This window comes from Copadichromis virginalis, linkage group LG7 (genome assembly GCF_057382275.1).
Source record: "Copadichromis virginalis isolate Kocher_CV1m ecotype Utaka linkage group LG7, C_Virginalis_male_GT1.1, whole genome shotgun sequence".
In the NCBI taxonomy this organism is placed as follows: Eukaryota; Metazoa; Chordata; class Actinopteri; order Cichliformes; family Cichlidae; genus Copadichromis; species Copadichromis virginalis.
Window position 1 is genome coordinate 66395164 of NC_140624.1, and position 23768 is coordinate 66418931.

Consider the following 23768-nt stretch of genomic DNA (forward strand, 5'->3'; position numbering starts at 1 on the left):
AACCTCCTTTAAGTAAGGCCATTTTCTTAAGTTTTCTTCTTTAGGGATATTTTCTTTAGTGACAGGAATAAACTTTTGAGTGTACACATCAGGCAACCTCAAATACTCATTCTGTTTCAAAGCAGCTACTTCCATACCAAAAAGTTTATAGCTACTTACTGGCCTTTCCTGACCCATAGTCTTTAACATGATTTCCACTTTCTTTCCAGATGCATTTAACTGCATCATCAACGCCTCAGTGCAAAAGGTTGCAGAGCTGCCGGGATCAAGAAAGGCGTACGTCTCCACAACCTTCGTCCCATTTTCCAACTTCACTTTTACTGGAACAACTGACAAGGCACATTCATTAGCCCCGGCCCCAGTATGGCTACCAAAGTTCAAAGAAACAAGAGCATTTGAGACTGATGATTCCTTGCATTCAGCTTTAGCTGCTTGCCACTGCCGTTCATTTGAGTCTATGTGGAGAACAGTAGGGTGAGTTTTGTTACAGGTGTGGCACGTCAAACGATGTGGACAAGTTTTACTCATGTGGCCTCTCTGTAAGCAACCAAAGCATAAACCTTTACTCTTAAGGAATGTCACCTTTTCTTTGTTGGCTTTTAGTTTGAATAAGTCACATACGTCCAAAAAATGAGTTTGGTCACAAAACAAGCACCGAGTTTGGTCTAACCCTTTATCTTCATGGCTTATCTGAATCCGTTCCGGTTTGAGTTTGTCATTGATCTGTTCTGAAACTACAGCTACAGAAGTAGCAAAGCTACTGCTTTTAGTTTTAAGCGGTGTCTTTGATGGTTTTGAAGCTATCTTTTCTTTTGTGTTTTGACTCTCTCCAAAAACAGGATCTAATGCAGCTCTTGTTTGCTTTTCAAGAAAATCAAGAAGATCTTTAAACCCTGCTCTGCGATCGCACGTTTCTGTTATATCAACGATTATTAGTCGGCATTTATCACGAAGTCTAAAAGGCAACTTTGAAACAAGAATCCTCATATTGGTTGAATTTTCCAGCTCATCAAGAAACCCAGCTTCATCCATTGTGTTGAAGCAGCTTCTTAGAAAGAATGTGTAAGCACGTAATGCTGAAGCATCGTCAGACTTTAAAACTGACCAGTTAAGAGCCTTGTCTATAAATGCAGACGTTATCTTTGCTCTGTTACCAAAGTTCCACTCAAGCTGCCTTTTTGCCTCAACGTAAGCTGTCTGTGGACTCATGTGCATACAACTTCTCACTAAAATTCTGGGCTGTCCTGTAATAAACTGTTCTAAATAATAAAGCCTATCCTGCATATTATCAGTTTTAGTCTCTATTCCTTGTTCAAAAGCCTTAAGAAAGGATCTAAAACGTAAAGGATCACCACCAAAAACAGGAATGTCCATAGCTGGAAGCAGTGACAACCTCTGTTGGTTTACAAGCATCTGAGTAATTTCATTTTGCTTTGTCATAATCTCTATTAGGGCACTGCTGTGAATATCAACCTGTGAAGAGATTGGCCTTGGGCTCTCCCCTTCTGGTTTGACCCCAGCAGGCGCATGTGTCTCTAGGGGCATTGGCAAAGGAGAATGAACTAAAGGGGTTTTCTTTGGTCTTGTGGCCTTTCGAGCTGTAGCAGCAGGTATGAACTCAGTAGATGTTCCAGAAGGCGCTGTAATCCCGCCTTCTGATTCAACCTCAGCCCTGGATGCAAGGCTCTGCCGATCCTGAGCAGAGGTGAGAATTTGCCTTTTTGCATCAGCCTTAATCAACTTAGTTCTTAGAGCCAATGCTTCTTTTCTTGCTTTTAATTGAACTTCTTCCAGTTCGAGTGCATGTTTTTCTTGCAGTGCGTCCACCTCCGCTTTTAAAGCGGCTCTTTCCACTTCCACTTCCATCAGCGCAATTGAAGCCGCACGCGAGCTTTTACTCCTTAAAGTTAAGGCTGCAGTAACATTACTGGGCGCTTTACTAGAGCCCTTGCTGCCAGGTTTAGCAACTCGTTCAGAAATCATGTCGCTCGCTTCTTGCGCTACTTGTGAGACACTATCATGCGGCGCAATGTCACTGTCATGAGATGCTACCTTTGATCCAACATTAGAGGCTACAACTTCATCCTTTTGTGGATCAGGGTCTGCATTTATCCAAGTGTCGATTTCATGCAGAAAGTCTTTAAAACTGATCAGCTTAGGTTCATACCAATCGCTGTGATCTGTTTCTTTTTCATCATCGTTCAGCAATTTTTGAACTGAAGTCTGTAAGTCCATAAACTCTCCCAAATAATCATTAAATGTTCTCATGTGTTCATCTATGGAGGCTTTTGATTCTCCAGCATCAATGAGAGCATTAATGTCATTTCGTTTTCTTGTCAGAACGCCAAGCTTCGCTCTGCGTTTTTTAATTAAATTAAAAAGCTCTCTTTCTTGTTCCTCCATTTTAACCAGAAAATTCGTTTCACAAGGTCCAAAAGATAATTGTTTAATACAAATGTTTCATGTTGCAGCTCAGCATCTCGGTTGATCCAAACAAAGTTTCGCATTTACTCACGAACTTTGCGTCATTTTTTTTCAGTCCATTCTGCGAAGATCCAATCTTCCAAGTCCAATTCTTGCAAGTTTTCCCATCTTCCAAGTTGACATCCAAGCGAGTCAAAATGATTTTTTGACTTAAATGTCGCGGCCTTTTACTTTCCAAACAAAAAAATCCGAGGAAAGGCCGTGGGTGGCAACGGGAGGTTTGTTTTGCTACGCACTTCTGACTCCATTGTTTAAAAATCATATGCCGTTTATTTCGGGAAAAAAATACAAACAGAAATCAGCCAAATAACTTCTTAAAACTTAAACTTAAACGAAAGTTAACTTAATTTGTTTTAACAATTTCAAAAGTGTTCAAAAAATCATTTTTTAACCCTCCCGTCTTCCCATCTGACATTTGGCAAACAAAACAAAAAACCTCTTTACCACACCCCTCCCGGGTGCTCTTAATCTCTTAATTAATGGGAGGGTCCATAAACTAATAAACCAATCACTTTTCGAATGCTTATCCAATAAAATTAATTACAAATTAAGGTCAGTATATTCTTACACCTTCAAGGAAAAAAACAAAAAATGAATACAAATTGCATTCTATAAACATTCAACAAAAATGGCCACAACACCGACCAAAGACCACATGGCGTCGAACATTCATGGACGATCTGAGAACTGTCGACATTGCCCGGGACGAAGCTGAAGCAGTCGCTGCTGACCGACATCGACGGAGATCACTAGCTGCCCGATGCGCCGCCCGGCGTAGGAGGAACTAAGTCTAAGTCATCTTTTGCCCACGGCAGAGGCAGTCGGTCACACTTAGAATATTTTTTTTTTTTCCGCGTTCAATAATTTTTTTTATTTTATGAACTTTATTTAGAACAATAACAATGACAATCTCAAAGAGACAAGCGACATATTAAATCAATCAGAACAGAATCACATCTCCTATACACCACAATGAAATCGACAATAACTGAAAGTAAACATACATACACACACATATATACATATATATGCATATACACATGCATACATACACATCCATATTCCCACAACTACATAATAATAATATAAAAAGATGAATAACCAATACAAAAATAAATAAGAATAAAAAAAGAATGAAAAACAAGGAACAGAAATAAAGAAGACAAGGGGGATCATAAAATCTCTAAAAGTGAGGTTCCATAAACAAGACACATAACTTAAATAAGGGGCTAAGAAAAATCAAACTCTTCTAAAAATCTATGCAATTTGATTGCTTGGGGCTTATTTATTAGCTTAAGAGATTTACGGAACAGGGAGAGGTCGTTTTTAAGAGCAGGCCATGAAGGGGGGGATTTAGCATATCGGCATTTATGTATGTAATACTTTGTTATAATAATGAGATTGTTAACTAAAAACTCACTATTTTTGTCCTTAAGGATTACTCCAATTTGAATATTTTGAAAAGACCAAAAATCAATATATCCATACTGGGACAATATTAGGACATGGAGAGATTTCCATAAATTCTGGATTGTCACACATCCATAGAACATGTGCTCTGTTGTTTCCGAAGTTGTTTTACAAATATAACAGTTGTCTAACACAAATTTAAATCTGTCTCTCATAAATTCATTGGAGGGGTAAATATTTTTTGTAGTTCTAAAATGGACTTCTTTAAATTTGGGGGGAATTGGAAATGTTAAATATTTGGTTCTGATCAACGAGATCTCAGATTTGTTATAATCTTTAAAGACGAGTGAATGTTTTGTCCTACCTGGATATAAGGTGTTAACCAAATACCTCCTCAAAAACTGATTATTGCATTTTCCATTAACCAAGTCAAGACCATCTAGTTTAACTTTATGCAAATTTGGAGTCTGTATATTTGAAAAATTGATCTTTACCGTATTTACAAGGACTGTTGGGATATTCTGTGAAACCTTTTTATAGAGCTCGAACGAGCAACTCATGTCATATTTCTCATTAAGCCTGTTTAATTCAAGTATATCTCCATTTTCATCCATTATATGTGTCACAGACCAAATTTGTTTAGTCATCCATTCTTCCACAAACATAGATTTCCCCCGATTCAATATCACCCTATTATTCCACAGTGGAACATTGTGGGGACTGAAGTTATGTTTAAACATTAATTTCCAATTTAACAAAACTTGTTGATGAAATTTGGAAAGTTTTATGGGTACGGTAGTTTAGAAATTTCAAAATCACATACTAAAAGGAATTGGATCCCCCCAACTTTGTTGAAAATAAGAGATGGTATCAAGAACCAGATCTCATTATCATTTTTCAAGAAAGATCGTAGCCAATTAATCTTTAAAATGCCATTCATTATTTCAAAATCGATTGCTTTTAAACCCCCCTCTTCATAATCTTTTATCAAGTCCCTGTTACTAAGATAATGATGTTTATTTTTCCATATGAAATTAAAATTCACCTTATTGATGTCTTTTATAATTCTTGGTGGGATGGCTAGGGAATAAGCTGGATAGATTAATCTGGACAAAGATTCAACCTTGGTCAACATTATCCTGCCGAACAACGTTAAATCTCTCTGTAGCCAATGGTTTAGAGTTTTTTTGCATTTGTCAATTGTATTCTGAATATTCTTTTCTTCACTATCAGCCATGCATTTAGTTATCCAGATTCCAAGATATATTTGATTTCATTTTTGACAGGTATATCATACAAAGAGAGTGAGAACAATTGTGGATACTCATGAGTTCACATTTGTCCAGGTTCAGGCGTAGTCCAGAAGCATCAGAAAAGATCTTTATTGTATCTAAGGCCAGTGGAATTTGTTCTTTATTTTTTAGAAAGACTGTTGTATCATCGGCAAGCTGACTTATTATTAATTTGTGATTATTTATGTCTAATCCTTTGATGTTTGAGTTTATGACAGTAATACAGTGGGGCAAAAAAGTACTTAGTCAGCCACCGATTGTGCAAGTTCCCCCACTTAAAATGATGACAGAGGTCAGTAATATGCACCAGAGGTACACTTCAACTGTGAGAGACAGAATGTGAAAAAAAAATCCATGAATTCACATGGTAGGATTTGTAAAGAATTTATTCGTAAATCAGGGTGGAAAATAAGTATTTGGTCACCTCAAACAAGGAAAATCTCTGGCTCTCACAGACCTGTAACGTCTTCTGTAAGACGCTTTTCTGTCCCCCACTCGTTACCTGTATGAATGGCACCTGTTTGAACTCATCATCTGTATAAAAGACACCTGTCCACAGCCTCAAACAGTCAGACTCCAAACTCCGCCATGGCCAAGACCAAAGTGCTCTCAAAGGACACCAGGAAAAGTATTGTAGACCTGCACCAGACTGGGAAGAGTGAATCTACAATAGGCAAGCAGCTTGGTGTGAAAAAAATCAACTGTGGGAGCAATCATCAGAAAATGGAAGACATACAAGACCACTGATAATCTCCCTCGATCTGGGGCTCCACGCAAGATCTCATCCCGTTGGGTCAAAATGATCATGAGAACGGTGAGCAAAGATCCCAGAACCACACGGGGGGACCTGGTGAATGACCTGCAGAGAGCTGGGACCAAAGTAACAAAGGTCACCATCAGTAACACACTACAACGGCAGGGAATCAAATCCCGCAGTGCCAGACGTGTTCCGCTGCTGAAGCCAGTGCATGTCCAGGCCCGTCTGAAGTTTGCCAGAAAGCACATGGGAGAGGATTGGGAGAATGTCATGTGGTCAGATGAATCCAAAGTAGAACTTTTTGGTATAAACTCAACTCGTCGTGTTTGGAGGAAGAAGAATACTGAGTTGCATCCCAAGAACACCATACCTACTGTGAAGCATGGGGGTGGAAACATCATGCTATGGGGCTGTTTTTCTGCCAAGGGGACAGGACGACTGATCCGTGTTAAGGACAGAATGAATGGGGCCATGTATCGTGAGATTTTGAGCCAAAACCTCCTTCCATCAGTGAGAACTTTGAAGATGAAACGCGGCTGGGTCTTCCAACATGACAATGATCCAAAACACACCGCCCGGGCAACAAAGGAGTGGCTCCGTAAGAAGCATTTGAAAGTCCTGGAGTGGCCTAGCCAGTCTCCAGACCTCAACCCCATAGAAAATCTGTGGCGGGAGTTGAAAGTCCGTGTTGCTCGGCGACAGCCCCAAAACATCACTGCTCTCGAGAAGATCTGCATGGAGGAATGGGCCAAAATACCAGCTACTGTGTGTGCAAACCTGGTAAAGACCTATAGTAAACGTTTGACCTCTGTTATTGCCAACAAAGGTTATGTTACAAAGTATTGAGTTGTATTGTTGTTATTGACCAAATACTTATTTGCCACCCTGATTTACGAATAAATTCTTTACAAATCCTACCATGTGGATTCATGGATTTTTTTTTTTCACATTCTGTCTCTCACAGTTGAAGTGTACCTCTTGTGCAAATTACGGACCTCTGTCATCATTTTAGGTGGGGGAACTTGCACAATCGGTGGCTGACTAAATACTTTTTTGCCCCACTGTAGCAAGTAATTCAGTGGCTACAATGAATAAAAGAGGTGAGATGCTGCAGCCCTGCCTGATACCTCTCTCCACCCTGAACCTGGGACATGTGCCTTCTAAAAGAGAAACACAACTATTAATATCAGTATACAACATAGTGACCATATCCAGAAATGCATCACCAAACCCAAAATGTTTAAATGTCTTAATAATAAAAGTGTGTTCAATAGAATCAAATGCTTTATGGAAGTCCAAGAACAACATAAAACCATTATCCTTAATTAGGTAATTGTAATCAATGAGGTCCAAAACCAAGCGGATATTATTTTGGATCAACCGTCCTTTGAGAAATCCTGATTGTGTTGGGCTAATTATTTCAGAAATACCTGTTTTTAGTCTTGTTGCTAAAACTTTTGTAAAAACTTTGTAGTCTGTATTTAAAAGTGTTATAGGTCTTAGATTACTTAGTTTTTTTCTTATCTTTCCCCGGTTTTGGAATTCATTTTATAACTCCCTGTTTCATTGTTGTCATAAGCTCCTTTTGATTTATACATTCATTTATCGCACTGAATAATAGTAATTTTCGGTCTTCCCAAACGTGCTTATAGAAATTAGTTGTTATACCATCTGGTCTCGGTGAACGGTCAGATGCCATGCTCTTAATAGCAAAATCAAATTCTTCTATAGTCAGGTCTTCATCACAAATTTCTCTAAAATTATCATCAATTACTGGAATCCAATTACTGATTTACTGATTACTGTACCTGCTGCGGAGACTCAGGTCGTTTGGAGTGGAGGGCCCACTCCTGAAGACCTTCTATGACTCTGTTGTGGCTTCTGCTATCTTTTATGGCGTGGTCTGCTGGGGCGGCAGCATCTCTGCTGGGGACAGGAAGAGACTGAACAGGGTGATCCGAAGGGCCAGCTCTGTTCTAGGATGCCCTCTGGACCCAGTGGAGGTGGTGAGTGACAGGAGAACGGCGGCTAAGCTGTCATCCCTGTTGGACAACGTCTCCCACCCCATGCAGCAGACTGTGACAGCACTGAGCAGCTCCTTCAGTGGGAGACTGCGGCACCCACGGTGTGGGACGGAGAGATTTCGCAGGTCTTTCCTCCCCACTGCTGTCAGACTCCACAACAAAGACTTTAACTGAACAAACACACACATCCACACATGTGCAATAACACTAAGTGCAATAATCCTTTCTGGCATCGTTGTATTTTTACTCAGTTGTATATAGCATTCGTATTCTATTTTTATCTTATTGTATATTTTTATTCTATTTTATTCTACTGTATATAGTATATTATTTTATTCTATTCTGTACAGCTGTGTACTGTATTTATTCTTATTGTATTCTAATTTTTGCGTCATAACTTTTGCACTGTCCACTTCCTGCTGTGACAAAACAAATTTCCCACGTGTGGGACTAATAAAGGTTATCTTATCTTATCTTATTTTGTCAAAGAAGGAGGTGACATTTTGTTCTGAGTATGAAGACTTATAAAGGTTACTGTAAAAAGTAAATACTTCATTTGAAATGCGTTTAGGGTCTGTACATTCCTCTCTGTCGATTATTAGGTTACATATTGAGTTATATTCTTGTCTATGTTTTTCTAGATTGCAAAAATAGGCAGTGTTCTTTTCACCCTCTTCTATCCACTTTGCTTTGGATCGCAAATAAGCAGCCTTGGCTCTATAAAGGTACATTTCGTCCAATTTAGATTGTAAATTATTAATTTTTCCTTTTTCTTCCTCAGTCCAATTCAATTTGCCATACAGATTCATAAGTTCTTTTACTACATTTGATTCCTCTTCTTTTCTTTGTCTGTTTAACTTTTTACCAAATGCAATTGAGGTTTTTCTGATTCTAAATTTAAGATATTCCCATTTGAGTATCGGTGTATTGATGGCTTCATCATTCTGGATATCTAAAATTAATTTTTTAATAGAATTACAATACTCCTCATTTCTCAGCATCTGACAATTAAATTTCCAATAATCCTTAAATGTGTTGTTTTGGTCTTTGCTTTGTAGTCTCAGAATAATGGCGCAATGGTCACTTAAGGGACTGTTAGAGATGACTGTTTCCTTAACATATTGTAAAATTGAGTTGGATACCAACCAATAATCAATACGTGACCTGCTTTGAACATTAGGTTTGTGCCAGGTGAATTGTTTTACATCTTCGTTTAACACTCTCCATACATCTATTAATTTTTCAAATATTGGGTTTTTATGTTCTCTTGAAAACTTTGAAGGCCATCTATCCAACCATTCATCAGGAGTCACATTGAAATCACCTCCAACTACTATATAATCAGTAGGGAATTTGGTATAAAGTTCCTTTATAACTGTAGAAATTTGATGCAGCAGGTTCTTATTCTCTTGATCATTGTTGTATCCATAAACATTAACCAAAAATAATCAGAGTATTATCAGTATTTAACACACAGGTAACCCAATGTCCATTTTTGTCTGCCATGTTGCACAAAAACCTTCCAGGACATCTGTTGAAACAAATAGCAACCCCAGCCAACCTGTTTGTACCATGACTAAAAATTTTTTTATCTCCCCATTGTTGTGACCAAAATTTCACATCAGATTCCTCAGAATGAGTTTCCTGGAGAAAAAAACAATTTGCCTGTTGCCCCTTGCAGAACAGAAAAACAGCTTTGCGCTTAATTGAGTCTTTAAGTCCCCTTGTGTTAAAGGAAAAAAAAAGAAATATTCGTTTTTAGTTGGAACACGGAACACATGAACAGCTTTAAAGAGGAAGTTTAGGAGATGGAGTAGGAAAATCTTGAGGTAAAAGTCCCATCATCCGAAATGTTCCACTGTACATTCCTTTCGTAGTCAGATGTCAGCCCGTACCTGGAGTCTCTACCCTGATACGTTTGCCTTCTATGAAACCAAAAGGGCCCCTGAAGCCTGCAGCCTTGCCTTCCTACCGAGCCTGGTCGATTTTTGGCCACAACGCTTGTCTGGATCTCCCGTCCTCTGGGGTCAGGTCTTCAGCAAAGCGGATGCCTTCTTCTTTGCACACGGGAGAAGTCTTTGTTCGCCTCCAGATGTCATCACTCACGGCACGTCTCACAAACAGAATAATGATTTGTCGATGCTTATTCTCCACCGCTCTTCCCACTCTGTGGACAACATCAACTGCTTCTTCCATCTTCGCCTTTAGGTCCGGAGCAATCCTTCCTAGAAGTTCCACCACTTCTTCTCTGATATTTTCATTTGTTTTCTCCTTTTTCCCTTTGATACGAAGACACCATCTTCTTTTGTATCTTTCCTGGCTCAATACACGATCCTTAATATCGTCATTATCTTTTTTGATTGATTCCATCTCTTTTTCCAGGTGTTTTATTTTCTTTTTGCATTCTTGCAGCTCCTCTGAATTAAACTGCACCGATTTAGCGATGGAAGCCAGCATGGCGCTATGTTGTTGAATTTGTTTGCCAACTTCGTCCATGCGGTCATCAACACGTTTTCCAAGACTCTCAATAGCTTTCAGTATAGTGTCAGTGGATGTGTTGGAGTCATTATCACTAGCCGTACCTTTTGCTTTTTTCTCCATATGTGGTTTCTCAGGAGTATTATCAGGGGTTGTTAACAGTCTGTCCCTCTTGTTGCTGCTGGAATTAGCCGTTTCCATCGGAGCTGGGTAGTCATGCTCGGTGTTTCTCTGGGTTGTAAAAGGGAGGTTTTTCACTGCCGGAGGTTTCGTGTTGTTGGTTTTCTTCATGTTCGAGCTGAAACGTCGTCAATATAGCTCAAAGGAGTGGATTTTATAACTTCAAGATTAAAACATCGGGACTTTAGTGAGGAGTTCAGACGGATGCGACTGCTCAGTCCGCCATCTTGCCCGCCCCCGGTCCACACTTAGAATCTGGATGTGTTACATTAGCATTTTCATGGTTTTTACATTTACATTTTACATTTGTTGCCATCCACCAAAGGGCAGCCAGTCATGTGATTGTAATTAACTCCTTCACCACAAGAAGTCACTGCTAGGCTTCCAACAATCGTCTGGGAATTTGATGCTTTAGGATCTGAACGACTTGCTGCAGTTAATGGAAACACAGATTCTACTTTGTACCAGAAAATCCTAACAGAAAGAGGGTCACCTCAATGTCAACCATATATTTTAATTTGTGTAATATACTGGGATATTTATAATTGAACCATTTGTATAGATTGTAATATTTAATTTAGTCACTGTTTGTACTTTCTTGGATCAAATGTGACAGAAATTCTACAGGGATTAATAAAATATTTTGAGTCTGACTCTGAAAAATGTCTGGTTATCAGTTCATGCCATATATAAGTTCAAGCACATTCAAGTTATGCAGCAGGGCAATGATTCAAGTTTACCTCCGAATTACCTCAAAACAGAAATAAATACATTAATTGAAAAAGCAGACAAACAAAGGCTTTGGAGTGGCCTAGTCAAAGTATATACTAAAATCAGATTGGTGTTGAAATGAGGATCTATTGGGAAGAATTTAAAGTAAGAGTTTAGCAAAGACAAAGTGGGTGTACAGTCTGTTGTTGGTGTAACAACAGAGGAATAAATCAGCTGAGCCTGTTGATCATCAGCACCAGCACCACTACACATCTGTTTGGCTCTCTGTAAAAAAATGTCTGATCCTATGAGCAGTACCCAGCAGGCAATGCAGAGTTCAGATGGAGCCGATGTGGGTGAAGGGAATAGCCCAGCTCTGATTAACTTGGTGTTCAGAGAGAGTGTTCGCCCAGGGCGCCAAACAGGACTGCCACTGGTCTGGATCATGTACACACACAAAATTCAGACATCAGAAAAAACATTTTCACTATTCAAACTACATTTCTCATTTATATAAATTGATGGAACTAATTTAAATTGATCTCTGATAGAAAATAAAAAGGTAAATGACCTGTATTTGTATAGCACTTTGCTTAGTCCCTAAGGACCCCAAAGTGCTTTACACTACATTCAGTCATCCACACATTTACACACTGGTGATGGCAGTTACATTGTAGCCACAGCCACCCTGGGGCGCACTGACCACCACCAGTAGGCAACGGGTGAAGTGTCTTGCCCAAGAACACAACGACCGACACTGTCCAAGCCGGGGCTTGAACCAGCAAACTTCCGATTACAAGATGAACTGTCAACTCTTGAGCCACGATCGCCCCAAAAAGGATGATTTTAGATCAGATTTAAATTTAAGTTTTCAGTTTTATTTGTCATATGCAAGTTAGCACAGGGTCAACATCGCCATGAAATGTATTTGACGAGCAGAAGACAGTCACTCAGCAGAATGGTACAGTAGAAGAAAAAAAATGGACTCTAAGAACAGAAACTAAACACATATAATTTATTTTTTTTGGCTCAAACAGTCACCTTAGGCATTTTATTTTCTAAAGATAAAGAACGTCCAAAATCCTTTGTTTTGTGCATCAGATTCATAACAGCAGGAAGAAAATGTGAGAACTGTCGTAAGATTAGGGTGGACAACCAGTTTCACCTGCATGCATACCAGAGCAAATGACGTAAAAACAGTGGTGTGGCAGTGATCTGTAGCTGGAGAGCTTTCAGTGTGTGTCATTGAACTTGTGATAATACTTGCAACATATTTTCTGTTCAGCTTGAAAAACCAGCTCAACATGTTGTGAGAATTCACTGCACACACATCCTCGAAGAGTTTGAAACATTCCACTTTGAATATTAACTGTGACTGTCTCTAAATAATTCTGTTTTCAAGTATAGTATATGTAGTTAGGTCCATAAATATTTGGACAATGATAGTTTGTACTATGACTACTGCAGTTTTGCCTCTGTACACCACCACGGTGAATTTTATGGTTTAAACCTAAATATAGTCATGTTGAGTAAACCTGATTCTAGTCTAATCAGTATTCTGTGTAATTAGCAATCAGCAAATGCAATTATTCAATTAATTCAATTATGGTTCTGTGTTCAACCATTAATGCCCCCTTTCTTCAAGATCACGTACAATAATGGATTGGTAACAGAATTTTTATCTTCTTGCATGCAGTCAAACCATGAGCACCAAGGTCAAAGCTGGATCATGTACACACACAAAATCAGAACATTGATATTCACTACTCAAACTACATTTCTCTTTTATATATTGATCAAATTAATATTTTTGATTTATCTTTGATTAAAAATAAAGAGGATTTACTACAAGCAGACTCTGTTTTAGCACTCTGATCATTTTTTTTTATCACATAAGGCTAGGAAGGCAAGGGAAAGCCAGGGGGCTTCAGTCTCTCTCTGCCCCACCTCTCTCCATAAGCCGAGATAAGGGAAAGGGTAATGATCAGTGAGCAGTGGTAGGGTTTCATGCAGAGAAAAGACGTGACGCTTGTTTTGAGTGTTGATGAAGAGGTATAGTGAATGTCAGAAGGAGCTCTGCTGACTTTGTGGATCTAAAAAACATATAATGGGCGTGCCAAGAGTGGAACTGTGGTACTCTATGAGAAAGTCAGGAGTGGCAGAGAAGTGTATGAAACTCCAGCAGCTGGGTGGCAACCCAGGTTCATCTGGTTGAGCTAGTTTGGCTGCTAAATCACATCAACAAAAGATATAAAAGTCTTTTCTAAAAGGAGGAATGTTGAAGGCCTAAGGCACAGGTAAGGCAGGAGGAGGCACTGAACAAGATATCTTTACACTTCTCAGATAATTAACCCTCATGTGTTTATTTCTTGTTAAACAGTTTTGTGTTCCCACCCAAAAATGACCTCCCCCTCAAGACTCATCACAACAACTGTAGTAACAGATATAGTATCACTGCTTGCTGTGTTCGATCTTTTTATCAACTTCAATTCTTTTGAACATTACAGGTTTTTTTTTTTTTTACTTCCGTTTATTATATATAGAAAGTCTCATTAATCTGAGTTTATATAGCTTGAATTCAAATTCCAAAAAAACATAATTTCTGTGTTATTTTGAAAATAAGAAATAATCATCAAACATACATAGTATACTGTTAATCACAGACTACTTTGGGTCAAAGTTTCCATTAACATTTGCTTTGAAACCATTTAAAATTTGTATACATCAAATAAAGCAGAGGTGTCAAGCTCCAGGCCTCGAGGGCCAGTGTCCTGCATGTTTTAGATCTCACCCTGGGTCAACACACCTGAGTCAAATCATTAGTTCATTACCAGGCCGTTCCAGGCCATGATTTAGCCGTTGAAATCAGCTGTGTTGGCTCAAGGATACATCTAAAACCTGCAGGACACCGACCCCCGAGGCCTGGAGTTTGACACCTGTGAAATAAAGTAACATCTGTTGTGCTCCTGGTCAAAAGTGATTGCAGAAAATTATCTGAAAGTTACACTTGATTCTGGCACGGCTCCAGACCAGGAGGACAATTAATGAAAAACAATTATGTCTTATGTCTCTTGAGACCTCCAATCAATCTCCAGAACCACAAACTTCAATTGGTTCTTTACAGGAGAACCGTCTACACGTTTCATGTTCCACACATAATTTGTCCTGGCATCACACGTTGCCAACATCTTCATGGTATATTTAACTGCTTTCTTGGCATTTCCGTTTGAAAGGTCAGCGTCACCTAAAGCGACCAGATGCTCATCCACTGTGATGTTTGGATTGGGGACATAGATGATTGTCTTGTTGGCTTGTTTTTTGTCACGGTTGTCAAAGTGAATCACCGGTAAAAACATGTAACATTTCTGGAGTGACATGGTGGTCGAAAAAATCATCTGGGCAGACTCTGTATCACATAAACTGCAGGTAAAATCATTAACAGAACAAAAACCTTTATTTGTCACATACACAATTATACAGAGTACAACATGTAGCGAAATTCCTGTGTCCGAGCTGCAGATATTGCTGCACCATTCCAGGGCTTGGTTTTAGTATGGCAGGTCTAGCCAGGACGCTTACTGGATACCGGGTGGAAATCGAACTTGTGACTCTCGCTCCGAAGGTGTGTAGTCTTATCACTAGACTACACATTACTAGATGTATGCACACCACTCAAAATCAAGACGCATGTATACTTTAATGTCTTTCTGGGTTACCTCCTTCCAACTGTCTTTGTTGTACCTGAAGTTATTTACACTCATTGTTACACAAAATGGAAGTGTAATGGAAGAAAAGAGAGAAGGCCACTAACCACAGATCATCACACACTGAGTGTACGGGTCACATACAAACACATTCATTTATACAATTAATCATTTCATTTCCAAAGGACCATCTTCTTCACATTTTTTATAAACAACCCTTTTTTAAGTTTATAAACTATTGCAGTAGTGATACTGTTACGTCTACACTCTTAACCCTGGACTCTAAACTAGACTTTATAGAGTCTGTGTGGAAACTTTCAATTAAGTAACAACTTGAAGTCGTGACAGCACGCAAACTCGTTTTAAGAGGCTGATGGCAGGAATTTCAGACAAACAAAACTGAAACATACAAAGGTGTAATCATGTTGTCAGGATTGTTTTGTTTTTATTTTCACAGAAATGAAACTCCTGGCTGACTGGATACATTTTCAATGATGAGAAGAAGTAACCAGATAACATGTTTTACTATACTTGTCCAATTTGAATGTAATTTGTGTTCACTGTAGTTGGTACTTTACATTTTTATAGATTCCTTTTTGTGGTAAAAGTTGTTAGAGTGTTCGCACAATGATTACAAATTTAAATCACATTTTAAGGCGACAACTTAATAAACTTGCCTTTTTAAAAGCAGAACTTTCAGATTAAACAGAAACCAAACACATATAATGTATTTTTTTGTCTCACACAGTCACCACAGGCATTTTATTTTCTAAGGGTAAAGAACGTTCAGAGACAACCCTTTGTTATGTACATCAGATTCATGACAGCAGGGAGAAAATGTGAGAAATGTCACAAGACACCTGCTACAACCAGTTTCACATGCATACCAGAGAAAATGACGTAAAAACAGTGAGGTGCCACCGTGAGGATCTGGGGCCGGAGAGCTTTCAGTGTGTGTCATTAAATGTGTTTTGCTTATTGGTTGGTAGATCAGGTCACCAACTAACCGGAAGCTTGGGGGTTCAATCCCAGTCTGTTCCAGTCTATATGCCAAGATAGTACCCCCATGTTGCTCTCCGATGCATCCATCAGAGTATGAATGTGTGTGAATGTTAGATAGGAATTAGAAACAGTGTAGAAGAAAGTGCTTGGGTGAATGCACAAGTTGTGTAAAACGTTTTGAGTGCTCAGATAAAGTAGAAAATCGATGTATAAGAACCCGTCCATTTGCCATAATGCATGCAACTTTTTTTTCTGTTCAGCTTGAAAAACCAACACAGCATGTTGTGAGAATTCACTGCATCCTACCACCTGTGTAAATCATGATATACGCTATAAAAGAAAGCCACATGTCATTTGGATCTTTGGTGTTGCCTGACCACAAAGCCACAGCAAATCCAAAGAGGTCTTCTGTAATCCATAAAAAACAAGTATGTCATGTCTGTGTGTTTCATCTTGGTTTATCCCCAATCCTGTGTCAGGTTTGGGGGTTCGTGTACTTCCTGTTTTACTTTAAAGCCTTATTATTTTTATTTGTAACTTATAGCCTCGCATCCTGTGTTCAGTGGGTTTAGTTTTACTTCCTCCTGTCTCCTCATGCTTAATTCGTACCCCTAGTGTTTCCACTTCCCCCATCACCCTTCTCCATATATATTGTGTGAGTTTCGTTTTTTTCCTTGTTAGGTCATCTGCTTATCACGCATCATGTTCTCTCAGGAAAGCTACGTTGAATTTAGTGAAAGTAGTGTTCAGGAGTAGTTCTCCAGGTTTTTTGAAGTGCATTCAAAGCTCTTCTTTTGATGTTTCTTCCTTTTCTTCTCTTCTATGTCAAGATGATCCCACGCTGCTACAATAATATAAAAATGTTGAGGTCCACAGTCTTCGGAGGCCAGTCCATGGCTGACGTGTGGTTTTCTTTTATCGTTTTGATACATGCTCAATCATCCAAATAAGGAAACCCCCAAAAGTTGATTCTGTCTATCTGGATGTAACATTTTCATTGGGAGAAAACAAAAGAATATTATATCAAGAAGGCCCTGAGTAAAAGTGATCATCCCAGCAGGATATTTGTCCAAGCTGGGAAGGCTGCTAAAGAAACCTCGAGGTGATCCAGGAGAGAAGAAGGACAACTGCTGTCTAACCAAAAACTGTTAGTCATCCCATATGTGTCAGGAGTATCAGAACAGCTAAGACACATTTTTTCTAAACACAGAGTCTCTGTGGCTTTAAACCCCAAAACATGCCGTGCCAAACATTGGTCCACTCCAAGGATCAGGTCCCCTAATGAAGCCATTGCCAGTCAGACAATTTCCAGATAGTTTTGCATGTTGGATCAAAATGTGATGGCAGTTTTCTGAGTTTGTAATTGAGGAGGTGTTTAAGATCTCTTATTGGAGTTGAGAACTGACAGAGGAACTTTCAGAGAGATGATTACAAAATGTTTGTCAGTCCAGGAGAATGCAAACATTTCCTTTAGTGTTTAGTGTGAGTACACAACATTGTCTGTACACATAATGCAGCTGAACCTGGTTTTGGAAATGGACAGATGAAAGCAGTTTCATTTTTCTAACTAAAAGGTTTTTTAACTCTTGTTTCAGACATCAGGGCTCGAGGGGGTTCACCTAAAACATCAGGCTTTTGCAAGAATATGAGTATAAATAGTCTTACATTGTCTATTGTAACGTGAGGGTTCACTAGATGGTTTGGAATCTCTCTGAATAATTAGGAACAGCAAGATGGAGACTGATAACTTTCTTAGCAGCCTCCTTACTCTCAGCACACAGCAACAACAACCAACACTTCCTGTGTACCGCTCTCATGAATACTTCACTGGCCTCTCAGAAGCTAGGAAATCTTATACTCAGATCAATGCACGGAAAACAAGTACCGGTAGGTAGCTATAATACATACTTATTACTGCTTTGAACATGCATGTGTAAACATTCAAATGTGTAAACATGTAAATATCAAAACACGTAACCACCAAATAGCTACGTAACCAGCTCTATAACCCTTGTAAACACCTCTTTGTATATCAATTTATATTTAAATTTACAGTATATATAAGAATTTTCAATTAATCAATAAAGCCCTTAGGCTTTATCTACAGTGATATTACTGTTCTGATCACAGTAATTTCATAGAAGCTAAACTGAAAGTAAACCTGTTCTACATTGTTGTTTCCTGGTTCAGGTGATTGTGCTTACTGAGGGCAAGTCATGCTACAATCTCTGATTTTTAATGGAAATAAACTTGTGTGACTGGATACACTTTTAGTGATTAGAAGATGTGATCACAAAACACACTCTACTATTCTCGTTGAAATTTAAGATAATTTGTGTTCAATATACTTGTGAAATGATCAGGTAGAAAAGGGGAGGAGTTAGTGTGGTCACATGGTCAGAAATTGTTATAAAATCCTGTCAGATCTTCCAAAACGTCCCTTTTGATCAGCGACCCACCTCTGCTGCCTCGTAGGTAAGTTTCTTTGTATCCTGTTTTTATACTTATACTTTGTCACAAGGGTTAAAACGCAAATCAGAGTTTCTGTGGCAGCTTAGGCAGTGAAGTGAACAATGTAACAAACTCTATGGATCAAAAAAGCATGTTTGTTTCAGCTTTACTACTATCAAAACACAAAAAGAAAAGCAATGATTTGGTATCAGCTTATTTGGCTCATAGCTTGATGAAGTAAACCTGTTCAGTACCGTAGAGCAGTTATCTTATCTGTCTACACAGATATAGATCTCTCTGTTCCTTACTTTACAGATAGCTATATGTATACATGCATGTGCACACAGATTAATCACCTCGGGCTGTTTTAAAAGAAAGCTTGATAAGACAACACTTTCCTTGCACAAGAAACTGAAACAGCTGGGAGGACAAAAACAAGAAACATCTATAAAAGTAGGGCAGATACCTGCTGCATGTAGTTTCACAGGGACACAAGAGTGAATGATGCAATAAAAATTAGATTTGACTGTGATAATATGCGACTAGAGAGGGTTCAGTGTATGGTATCTAACATGCTGTGGTAATATGTGTAATATATTTTCTATTTAGGTTGAAAAATCGTAACAACTTTTTGTGAGAATCCAGTGACGTAAATCAGCTCAAACCAACTACAACCACAACCACGATTCATCAGTCCGTTACCATGGAAAAGTATCTGTTTTTAAGCCATAGAAAGCAAGTATTTTACATCATCTCAGTTTGGATATTAACTGTAACTGTCTCTAAAATCTTTTCTTCTTTGTTTTTATTCCAAGTGTAGCATATACAATTAGGTCCCTAAGTACTTGGACAGAAACACAGTTTTTGTGAATCTCCCCTTTGTTTGATTAAAGATGTGGTTGAAGTTCAGACCTTTAGCTGTAATTAAAGTGTTTTATTAAAATTTTGCATTCAGTCATTGTTCAAATAATTGCAAACCTGACTGTATATTCTGTTTCCCCATATTAAGTTAAAATGTTAATGATCTCAATTATCTGTTACAGGTACATGGCTATACATACCAACGGTAGGTTAATAACGCTTGTTTTTATGGGCTCAAATTGTGGTCATAAATATTTTGTACTTGTAAATCAGGATTTGTATGTGTAAAAAGAATTTGTGTGTGTAAAAAAGGTTTGTGTGTGGACTTAGCCAAAAAATACGTGTGTCAATCACAAATTTAACTATCCAATCAGAGAACAGGTGGGTTTGGCTATTGGAGGGGTGCTTTATGGAGCTTCAGGTCCTCCACACATACTTTTTGGCTAAGTCCACACACAAATCTTTTCTTTACGCACACAAATTGTTTTTACACATACAAATCCTGATTTACAAGTACAAAATATTTATGACCACAATTTGAGCCCATATGTTTTCCTTTACATTTTCTTGAAACTTGGAAGTTAAAAAAAGAAAGTAGTAGTTACTTTTATCTTATTTTTTGTCTTATTTTTACTTGTCTTTTTTAATTTAAAAAAAACACTTTTAAGTTAAAGTTAAGGCACAAATCATACAATGTTTAATTAGACTTTTTTTTCTTCAATTATACCAGCTTATTTTGAATTTGATGCCAGCAAAACATTTTGCCTATAACCTCCTGTGGTTTGTCTTCTGTCCTGGTTAAGGCTATGTAAGAAACATTCCTCTGTTCTAGTCAATTAAAAACAGTTATGATGATGAAATGGAAATCACATTGTCAGGAGATAAAGCTCATCAGCGCATCTGTTTAGACTAAGTCCAAGCTAAGAGCAAAAATGCTGTCAGGAATGCTGTCAGGTTTTTGGTCATACACCAATGAGAATCATGATTTTAAAAAAAAAAAAAAAGTATTTACTGGTGCTTCATTTTTGGAGAACATTTGTTGCTGGCAACAAATTCAAAGAGAGTAAATTCAGGTTTTCTTCTTTTCTTTTCTTTTTTAAAGGAAGGAAAATGCAAAATATCACTGGTAAAAAAGTTGATGTATCATATTATTAGTTTAATGTTTGTTCAAACAGTTTGCAAATTCATGGATTGTGTTTTGACTCATTTATTTACTTTCTGAGGAAAGTTGCTTATTGTGGTTTTAACTGGGATACCATATAGAAAATCTTTTTGTAATTTGGATCATCCAACCCTTTAAATAATGCAGTTACAGCAGTTGTGAATTCCTTAATCATACATCTTTTTTACTCTTTTTACAGCTAAGAAATCAGCACCCTTGTTCCATAACAAAGAAAATTACATTTTTAAACACAAGCAAAAAAAACCCACTGCATTTACCAAAATAATACCACAAATATCATTCAGTTTTAATTATCTCCATAAAGGTGACTTCAACATTCGACATGTTGTCTTTAAAAATTGGTGTGATAAATCAACTCAGGTTCATACTGTATCTAAAACAAAATCTAATAACCTCCTCAAAAGAAATTACGCAGTTTCAAATGTTTTTACCGTTCCTAAGAAATCAAAAAGAAATCATGAATATATGAAATTCTCTGAAATTCCTTTTCCTTCAAAAATTCTCAGCATACCCGGCAATCAGATTTTTTTTTTATCCGAAGTTAAAAGTTTCAATGCACAAATTTTTTCTGAGATATTGACAGCAGCTGAAGTGAAACATTTAAATGATAAACTCAATACTTGTAGAATAGAAGAGCAGAAAGAACTGAAGCTTAAGGATGAATGTAAACCGATTCATCGACAGAATAACGAGTATGAGAAATTTTATCATTTAATAATTGAAGAAATGCAGAAAAAAATTCCAAGTGTTGATCCAAACAGATTTTTTCCATTTCTGAAAGAATACCTTCAAAGTAATGAACAAAAGCAGTATGCATTTGCTATTGTTGTCATGAAACATAGGAAAAATATCATTGTTTCTCCAGCATTTGAGCCAGATTATGAAAAAAAGGAAATTCCTGGAAAAATAAAGCACAGCGAGCCTCGTTTATGTGAAGCTTTGGAACCTTTTTTGCAACAGTTTGGAATTTTAGTGGAGGATATTCTGATTTATACATTCAATAGTCCTTGTTTAGGATGTTTGTGTCTACTTCTTGGAAAAGCTTATCTCTGGCGCTTTAAATATGGATTTTCCACAACTGTAGCATTCACACAATTTTATAAACAAAATTGTTTCCAAACTCTCACCTACTCATCTACCAACATGTTAGGTCCACGCGGTGTGTTTTATGAAGACAGTCAAAGATGTAAGCGTGATTGCTTCAAACTGAAGTCTTTCACAGTCACACGTAAAATCTTCCAATATATCACAGAACTTAGTGAAAAAGAAGAAAGATGCAGCTTCCATGAGAAAATAAAATCCTATGTGTCTGTGCTGAAAACACTGGCAAAAAATTCCTTTTGTTCACGTGAAACACATATACAACATGGTAAAGACACAATTTCTTCTTTCATATTTCCCCCAAAGATCCAAGATGCATGTAGAGTCAGTCTTTTAAGGGACTGGTGTGAACTGGTGAACGAGTCTCCCAAGGAGAAAATTACTGTGCCAAAAATTAGAAATAAAATGGCCATGAATTGCACTAATTTCACACTGGAACTTATTTACCAAAATCCTATCTCCTCTTGTGAGACCAACAGTCCTTTAAATCTTTACCATCTTCAAAATAAACCATAATTACACTCAAATTAATGAAATTAATATTAATTTTGATTAATAATAGATTAATAATAGAAAAACAATTATTAGTAATTAATTAATAATATAATATAATATAATATAATAATAATATAATATAATATAATATAATAATAATATAATAATTATATATTATATATTTATTATATATATTATATATATATAATAATTAACCCTAAAACACTATCACTATAACACCATCACTAACGCCGGGTGATTTTTACCCAATATAATATACCCAACAAGAAGTACTTGGCATCAAAATATATCAAAATATGACAACACATTATCAATTAGAGTGGCCATCTTTTATTTCCAACTGTGCCATGTCAAACAAAATGGAAAAAGAAGTGCCATGGGGGACCCTAAAAAATGCTCCAACATTACTGAAAAATTTTGAATTTGAGAACAAAAAATTCTTTAACAAAAAAATAATTAATGGAAAATTTTAAACTTCTCTGGTGAAGGCACAGTCTCCTCGACAAGCGAACAGGTGCAGGATAGAGAAACAAAAAATTGTACTTTGTTGTATTGGTGGGTAAAAACTAAGTGAAATTCACCCAAAACCTGCTTTACCCTCTATCACTATTGCCAGGTGAAAATCATACATGCCTGTAAAAAAAAAAAAAAAAAAAAAGAAAAGAAAGGAAAAGAACAAAAAAGAAAAGAAAAGAGAAAAAAGCAGGCTGTACCTTCAAAGACGTCAAAGACAATGCTGAAGCTACCCAAGGACCCATGACACTCAGACAAACGCAACATATTCAAAATCATTTAAATATATTTGCTCAGGTGAAAATCACCTGGTGTTGTTCTAGAGTTAATTAATAATTAATAATAAAACCCTTTTTAAAAACATATATTAAATTATATATCATAAGATATATAATTTAATAGATATTTATATACGTCCAGAGTAACAGCCGTAGACCGCAGTTTGCCGCCTGTCAGGTAGTCAGTAATCCAGGGGAGCTGAACTCTGAGAGCAAACAGCCTGGTGACTGTAGCGTGCCGAGGGGCTCACGTGGATCTGTGGCTGACTCTGGAGCTGAGACTGGAGGTGTTCAACGAGGACTCCTACGAGGCAGCAGAGCTGATGCGCTGATCATTAATGGCCGAGGCTGCTCACACCAAAGGTGGGTTGATGAGTTATAAACTGTAACAATATCTTGTAGCTTGGAACAGAAAAATCTCATCTTTGTTCTCTGTCTTGCTGCCTCCTCCTGTTGGTTTGTGTGTTAGTGAGTGGCAGGATTCTCCAGTCCAGTGAGCACAGCTCCATCAGCTGGTGGAGTTCAGTCAACACACCTGCTCTCAACAACCAGCAGTGTGCTCAAACATCGGTTTCTCCTCCATCCTGCACGATGTTTTACACTCCAGAAGCAGTAAATCAGGATTACATCACCTCTCTGTAGAAGGAAACTCTCCTAGTGTCCTTATTTTGGATTCTTGTGTCCTTCTCAGTTCCTTCCTGGTGTGTGTGCTGGACTGGATCCTCTGGCTCTGTGCCATCTTTTACTTATAATAAAAATCATTGAAACTTTTGTCGCTTGTCTGAGTCTGCATTTAAATCCATGTGTTCTTGTTCCCCATGTC

At 37.7% G+C, this 23768-nt stretch overlaps 1 protein-coding gene across 2 annotated transcripts in view; it reads left to right on the top strand.

Annotated features, from left to right (window-relative positions):
* LOC146706641 (uncharacterized) overlaps positions 1–23716 on the top strand; it is a 36189-nt gene extending 12473 nt beyond the window's left edge. The window contains exons 1-5 of one of the 2 annotated variants that reach the window (XR_014921587.1): positions 18443–18517; positions 19103–19228; positions 19537–19559; positions 20716–23308; positions 23415–23716. The gene's annotated coding sequence lies outside the window, so the exon portion shown is untranslated. Of the gene's footprint in view, positions 1–18442; positions 18518–19102; positions 19229–19536; positions 19560–20715; positions 23309–23414 lie in introns of those variants that run through there. The other variant, XR_014921588.1, reaches the window with a different exon arrangement.
* The last annotated feature ends 52 nt before the right edge of the window (positions 23717–23768 follow it).